Genomic DNA, 8,201 nt, shown 5'->3' with positions numbered 1-8,201 from the left:
TGGGATCCTCCCGGACCGGGGCACGAGCCCGCGTCCCCCACATCGGCAGGCAGACCCTCAACCACTGCGCCACCAGGGAAGCCCTGTCATTAATTATTATTGTTATCATTTACTACTACTAATCTGTGGTCTCACCATTTTCAGCAACCAGTGGTATCATTCATAGCATTGTATGCTTTAATAATAATCGTTAGTTAGCTAATTATTTTGCCATTTACAGATTTGTCCACGAAAAAAGAAGCCATTCCTGGACATGGCTGAGTGCCCAAATAGTGCCACCTGGGTAGGAGTCCCAAAGAAAGACAAATTTTTCACTTACTGTAAAAGGACATTCAGAGATTCTCCTTTGATTGACTTTCCTGCATGAAAAGTGGAGACTTTGTGAAAAAAAAAAATCCTTTAATTGGATAAAAGAAGAGGTCTATAGATTTGGTCTCTAGACTTTTCTGACTGCACACTTTTTTTTTTAAATTGAAACGTAAGGTATTTAATTTTTATTGGAGTATAGTTTATTTACAGTGTAGTGTTAGTTTCTGCTGTACAGCAAAGTGAATCAGTTATACATATACATATATCCACTTTTTAAAATTCTTTTCCCATATAGATCATTACAGAGTATTGAGTAGAATTCCCTGTGCTATACAATATGTCCTTATTAGTTATCTATTTTATATACAGTAGTGTGTATATGTCAATCCCAATCTCCCAATTTATCCCTTCTCCCTTTGTCCCCCCTGATAAACACAAGTTTGCTTTCTACATCTGTGACTCTACTTCTGTTTTGTAAATAAGTACATTGTACCATTTTTTTAGATTCTATAAGCGATATCATACGATATTTGCCTTTCCCTACCTTACTTCACTTCACTTAGTATGATAATCCCTAGGTCCATCCATGTTGCTGCAAATGTCATTATTTCATTTCTTTTTATGGCTGAGTAATATTCCATTGTATTTATGTATGTACCACATCTTCTTTATCCGTTCCTCTGTCAACGGATATTTAGGTGGCTTCCATGTCTTGGCTATTGTAAACAGTGCTGCAATGAACATTGGGGTACATGTATCCTTTTGGATTATGGTTTTTCAGATTATATACCCAGGAGTGAGATTTCTGGATTGTAGTTCTATTTTTAGTTTTTTAAGGACCCTCCATATTGTTCTCCATAGGGGTTGTATCAATTTACATTCCCACCAACAGTATAGAAGTGTTAACTTTTCTCCACACCCTCTGCAGCATTTATTGTTTGCAGACTTTTTGATGATGAGACTGCATACTTCTGAGTAAAAATCTGAAAATATCCCAACACATATATATTAATAAATGATATACATTTACTACTGTATTAATATACTATGAAGTATGAATAAAACATTCATAAAATAGGAATTAGGAATAGAATAATTATTAAACATTTTAATGTACTTTTTACTTTTTCACTGGAAGCATACCATTAACTCTCTATGATTTGACTCCATATTTCACATAGTCTTGAAAATTTTGGATACTTTTATGATTCCTTGACATATCTGATGAGATCATCATTGATTTTACTTCATGATTTGCAGTTCAAAGGGTTTACACTTGGTGAAGTTATGTCAGCTCTGCTACCTTTTTTGTATTTCATTTGTGTTTGTAGTAGTGCTATAATCTTCAAAATCAGCTTTAAGGAAATAATTTAATGGTCAATTTACTTTAGATATACATAAAAGTTGGAATACTGTATTTCTGTCATGAACAAGTAGGGTTTAAGGACCCTACTTTAAAGAGCAATGTGCTATAATTTTATTTACCATCTGCAGTTAGAGACTATATTATGAGATTTTAAAGATTTTATCCTTCAGGAGACTTTTTTAAAATATGGGAATTCCCAGGTCCTCACTACCATAGATTTGATTCAATAGGTCCTGGGTGGACCCCATGATGTGCATTTTTAAAATACTCATGAAGTGATTCTGAAATACACTTGAAATAGAGAAGTAGAATATATGGATTCTAGAACTGTCTATGCACTTACTTTGGAAATTCTCCTCTATACTTCTTAATTATGATTAATTGTATAACTGTAAGTAGAATAGGGTCCACGTTCACATCTCAAGGGGTATACAGCTTAGAAGGCCACATCCTCTGTAGATCCAGGCTTTCGTGGTGAGGAGCCCTAGGGGAAAGAGGATGTAGTAGTAGCTGCCAGAGGAAAAGAAGGTAGCTTGCTCTATAGAGCCCAGAGAGAAAAAGAAAAGGAGCCCTTTGGGGCATGAAGAGGTTTCTACTACTGAATAGCAGAATGCGTTATGAGGGCTTCTTGGCCAATGACCTCAATGAATTAGAGCTCAGAATGGACACTGGTCATATTTTATTCATGTTTGTATTTCACGTAGTTTATCCATACCTAGTACACGTTAGTTCATGAATACAGGATGAAGGATATTCTTATTTGCTCAGCAATATATTACCAATTCTATAGTTATTCTCTATCATATAATAATTATATGCAAGTTCAGTTAATTTCATAGATCCAATATATCTAGTAAAAGTAATTAGATAATTAGATGAAAATATCTATTTTAAAATAAGATTCCTAATAGAAGTATACAGTGTCATAATACATGCATCCATACATAGGTATGCACTTGCAGGAAAGCTATTCCAGATGGTAGAAGTCTTTCAATGATGGGAGTAGGAAAAAAATATATCCTTATCATTGGAGAGATAGTAATACTGGTGGGGTATTTGCATACTGTAATTAGGCATGCAAAGTATTTCCTATTATACCTAGCGTGTGGTTTAACCGTCTCAAAGGAAATTTGTAAAAGAAAAGTAATTACTGAAAATACGTTGAATTATATATTATTAATACAGAAATAAAAAACACACTTAAAGTCTCCCACAACTGGCTCAGGATTTTTTCATCAATATTATCTCAATTTTGTCAATAGGAAATTTCAAGTCATCAAGGCTTAAATATGTTATCTGCTATGTCATTAGCAAATTATCAGTAACCTCCCTCTCAAATATATTTGTTTCTAAATTTAAAGATAAAAACAGTACTTATAAAAAATTATTTAATGTCATCTTATTCTTTCAGGTGCTATATTCTTTACATTAACAACTAGCAATATACCCTAGATGTTCTGAGTCAGATCTGGACACCATGTGTTGTGGCCATGTACCTAAACAATTCACTCTTTTAGTGACACTTTGGTTTCTTGGCTATATCAACAAGTCAGCTTAGAAACATTTCAATAAAAATTACATGTGGGTGGCAGAGTTTCAGGGTCAATTTTTTTTTCTCTCTGGTCAAAGTTCTATTCATAAATTTACATTCAATTTATCATTATGTTATTTCTGGCCACACGTCTCCCAAAGAGAAACAAACAAAAAAAATGTTTATTGGCACCTAGTCTTTCCTCATTTTGATTCACGCTTGTTGAATGGCTCAAGTCAGTCATATATTATCGGAAGAAAAAAAAATGGTTTCTGATTCAAAAAACCTGAGATTTTATCTCAGTTCTGCACACTGGTTACTGTGTAACTTGGAGCAACTCATTTAACCTCTCTGGGTTTTAGCTTTCTTGCGTGTGAAATTAAGATAACAATAATACCTGCCTTATCTGCATTTTCTTATACTTAGAAGGAATAAAAAAGATAGTAGAGATATATATGGGCTTTGTAACATTTAAAGGAGACTACAAATTTCAAATTAATGTTTTACTCTTGCCTGATAAAGAGACAGTGCTGTTTGAAAGACAACTATTGAGATGGTGTTGACGCAGAATGAAAGGAGCTCTTTCCTTCTTTGATCCAAGTAGAGCGATCACTTAAACTCAGGGTACAATCAGTTGGTTCAGGTCAGAGGGGCCAAGACCCGATTATGGAGAATCATATTGCACAAACTGTAGGACAAAGATTTCAACAGAAAACTGGGTCAGAGTGGTGAATAAGTCAGAGCAGCAAACTACACTTCTTTTTTTAAATAAAGGTCAGGGTCAGGCAGAAAAGTGATGGGAGACTCCAGAGGGCCTTTGGCCTCAGATCTTTTCAGGAAGACCTACACTTCAATATCATGACCCCAGCAGGGAAATAGTCAAAACTAGCATGGATCTCATTTAACCATCATTTAGAAGAAATGATGAGTCCTTGTCTAAACTGTCCATTAATTAACCAGGCAGCTTCATCTTGGACAAAAGATGCCCATGTTAGGAAGAGAAGAAAATATTAGTAAAAAGCAACTCAATAAAGAATATGAATAAAATGCAAATTAAATGAAAAAGGAGGTAAAATAGAAATGCAGATAACACTCTGTTGCTTGAAGTAGAAACTGCATCATTTTAATAGTTAAGACTCCAACGTACCCTCACATTACAGCTGAGAAGAACAAGCCTTGAGAGGAATAGATCATGTGCTAAAGTCCACATACTGACCAGGATTTGAAAACTTTTATCTGTTGTCAGACCTTGTGTTCTTGAATTCTACATCATACTATCCAAGCTGGTTGTCAAGATGCTCTCATTTGGTGACCACCAATGATAGTTTATGACGTTTGGTGTTCTCAAAATATAAGTAAACATAAAACAGATAGTGCTCACTTCGGCAGCACATATACTAAAATTGGAACGATACAGAGGAGATTAGCATGGCCCCTGTGCAAGGATGACACGCAAATTCGTGAAACGTTCCATAATTTTTTCTCTAATAATTAGTGACAAAAAAAAAAACAGAAAAAACAGATAGCTAAGTGTGTAACAGCTCAATTCCTCATATTATATCACATGAAACGTATACACAACACATACAAATGTCTCATGTAAAATGTCAAATAATGCTATAGGTATCTTCGGAAAAAGCAGGAGGGAAAATCTATATTAAAATAAACTTAGAAATCAGTGTTATGAATAACACAAAAAAAGTAAAGAAATAATAACGCTGACTTAAATGTCAAATTCCCTTTTTACAAAAACCATATTCTATAATTATAAAGTTTCAACCTGGATTTTTTTTTATGCCTCTCAAATTCATCGCATGTAGGTTAATAGCCATCAAGCAAGTCTTTCCTGAAGGCATGAAACAGAGGCAAACAAATATAATCATTGCAGATAATAAAACTGCTAAGGTTGCAGTGAGGTTTGGAAATCCCCAATCAAATTTAGCTGTATATTCTCAAGATGTGTACATTTCTAGTCCAATTATCCTAATGTGTGTTCTCATTTATAGACTACACACCCTTAAAACTAAAAAAAACTGAACGTCTTTATCTCTCAAATTTATTTTGCTACCACTTTCACCCACTGAGAAGCTAAACATTTTCTTGTGTTTATCCTTTCTACAGTGAGTTGACCTTTCATTGAAACTAAGCTCTTTTCTAAGTAGCTAGAGATAAAATAGGAATTTTGTATTTAAATTTCAAGTTATTTTAATGGAGAAAAATTACCTAAGGTGGGTGTTTGGAGATAGGTAGAAATTAACCATTCCAACGCAATGCCTGTATTAATAAATAGTCTCTCCTCGCCCCCCTTTCTCCTTCGCTACACACACACAAACACACACACACACACACACGCACACACACACACACACACACACACAGGCCGACTAATAACTAAAGTTAAATTGACCTGTCATTTCCCTTTTTTTCTTTTCCACTGACTTTTTTTGAAAGATAAATTCAGTTGACTCACTTTTCTGTGTATGGAGCAACTGAGCTGTTGTAAAGACATGGGTAGAATTAATTGATGCTTTCAAGGCTGAATTTGAGAAAATGTTTATTTTCCCACCCTTGACCAGTCATGACATAAGTAGCCCTCCTCTCTGCTTCACGAAAGGGAAGGACTTACCCTGAACTGCATTTTGGTCTCCAGAGGAGCTCCTGCACTGGGAGAACACCATCGGTGAGGAATGTGACCCTAGCCTAGGGGCTGGGAGCTAACTATAAATTTGTACTTCTGCTGCCTCTGCCATGCTGTTCAGGGAAAATTTCCTAATACTACAGTGATAAGTGAGAAAAGGGCTGGTGCAAATGTCATAGTCGCTTAAAAATTATTTATGGGTCAACAGATTTTGGCCTAACTTCTTGATAGCACTTGATAGGGGAAGCTGTGCCTTTTACTTCAGAAGGACACTAATGGCCTGGCTTTTCATTTCCATAAAAACCACACAAATTGGACTGTTTAGAAATTACTGAATATTAGAGCGTAAAGGGATAACTTTACCTTTATTTTTACTTTATAGGTGAAGGAACTGAAGTCCAGAAAATTTAAGTAAGTTGTCTAAATACCTGCAGTCATCCAGAGGTAGGGAAAACCCTGGAATCCTGGTAGGTGATTGGTGCCGTGTTCTTTACTCGACAGCACAATTCTTCTTCTCAGAGAAATGCTAGGTCACTTTGTAACTTAGAGTACATGGCTTCACGTTTTAGTGGAAACATGGAGTGGGAATGTTATAGCTGAAAGAATCAATAAGTATACAGTTCATCTAGTGGAATTTCTTCATTTGCAGTTAAGAAAACTGAGGCACAGAAAACTTGCATAAAGCAGCAGCAAAGTTGCCTAAAGTGATGGATGTAGAAGGAGAATATGCACATTTTAACTAATCCCCTATTAGCTATATCATTGTTTAGTAGATTATTTTGTTCACACGTTAGCAAAAACTCAGTCATACCTATGCTCATCCCTTCTCCTCTTTGTTCCAGTGCTCTACCTTTTTCCCTGCCTCAAATCATTATTTGAGTATTATGGAGAACAGTATTTGTTAGTGTAAGGATGATTTCTTAAATAACCCCCAAATTCCCATGTCTTAACACAATTAATTATGGCTCACATATCAGTCAGCTGGATACAGTTGTTCCCAGTCAGTGGGCAATTTCATTCTGTGTGGATATTTGGGGAATCAGTCTTCTTCTCTCTTGTGGCTCCTTCATCCCCTAAAGTCTGGAATCCTGTGCATCCAGCTGGTAGAAAAGAAAGGGAAAGTGGAGATGACACACCTCTTTTAAATGCTTTGGTCCATAATAAGCACACATCAATTCTTTTGTGTTTCATTAGGACAAACTAACATACACCCCCTTCCATGTGCAAGGAGGACGGGACTGAAATTTTCAGTGATAACTCTGCATGTTTAATGGAAGGACACAGATTTCTATAGACAGCTATCCATTTCTAGCGAAATAGTACATAAGTAAAGTGCTTCAATATTCTTGAGTTTTATCTTTGCCTACTAATGAGTCATTCCAAATATCACTTCCTAAAGGACACACAGTAGACTTTGGGCTCATATTCAGGCTTTGGACCTTATAATGTAAATTTTCTAAAGCAGTTCTGCTTGCTATGGTTTTTGTTTCAGTATAACAGGAACATGTATGAAATGAAATTCATTATTTTATGTTAAAACTAATCAATCTCTACCTCTAACTAGCAATTCACATGATGGGCCTGTCATTATACCACAGACAACTGTTATATTTGACTAGTTTCCATACAGACTCAGTCATGTCTTACTAAATACACAAATTCACATTTTCACTAGAGCATAATAAAAAGGACCCCTCCAACTAATAAATGTAGAACATGAGTTTTTATATTTCCTCAACCTGAAGAGCAAATGACCTTTATGCAAGGCATCTGTCTCCTTTATAAACATCATAGAAATGATGAAATTGGGCTGATTTTGTTTATTGCCACTTTCATATGTAATGCTGCACCAGGGGTAAGTTGGTCATCATCAGTAGCAGAAGCAGAAATACCTTCATTTGTGTCTGAATCTGCATAAGTCAAACTACTGTCGGTAATAGAGGAGGGAAGTTGAAAAAGCCTCTTGTAACCTCTGCAGATGGGGGTGGGGTAGGTCGTAAAAGCTTGCAGTAGTTGAACTGTAGCATCACAGATAGTGGAGCAATCGCATCCTAACATTGCTGTAGGGGTAAGGGTAACACTTCACAAGTAGACCTCATGGCTCTGTGCTAGACAGCTGCACAGCATCCTCCCAGAAAATTTTGTGAGTGTAGTCCATGATATGAAGAAGTTTGCAAAACTGACCTTATCATAATCCAAAAGTAGTAATTCAGGAGAATGTTTATTTCCGTAAAAATCCAAAGAGATACAGTATGCTTTAGAGAAAATAACTCTTTAAATCTCGACTGATGTTTATTGACTGTTTTCCAAATTTAGAGCAAAAGAAGAATGTAAACAGTACTAATATTGCCTTCCTC

At 35.7% G+C, this 8,201-nt stretch overlaps 1 non-coding gene across 1 annotated transcript; it reads left to right on the top strand.

Annotated features, from left to right (window-relative positions):
• The first annotated feature begins 4,579 nt into the window (after positions 1 to 4,579).
• On the top strand, positions 4,580 to 4,686 carry LOC116759931. The gene has a single exon (XR_004351593.1). It is a non-coding gene; the product is annotated as a U6 spliceosomal RNA (small nuclear RNA).
• Positions 4,687 to 8,201: the final 3,515 nt, after the last annotated feature.

This window comes from Phocoena sinus, chromosome 9 (assembly GCF_008692025.1).
Source record: "Phocoena sinus isolate mPhoSin1 chromosome 9, mPhoSin1.pri, whole genome shotgun sequence".
NCBI lineage: Eukaryota > Metazoa > Chordata > Mammalia > Artiodactyla > Phocoenidae > Phocoena > Phocoena sinus.
The sequence above is the reverse complement of the archived record's forward strand: the minus strand, read 5'-3'. Positions and strand labels throughout refer to the sequence as shown.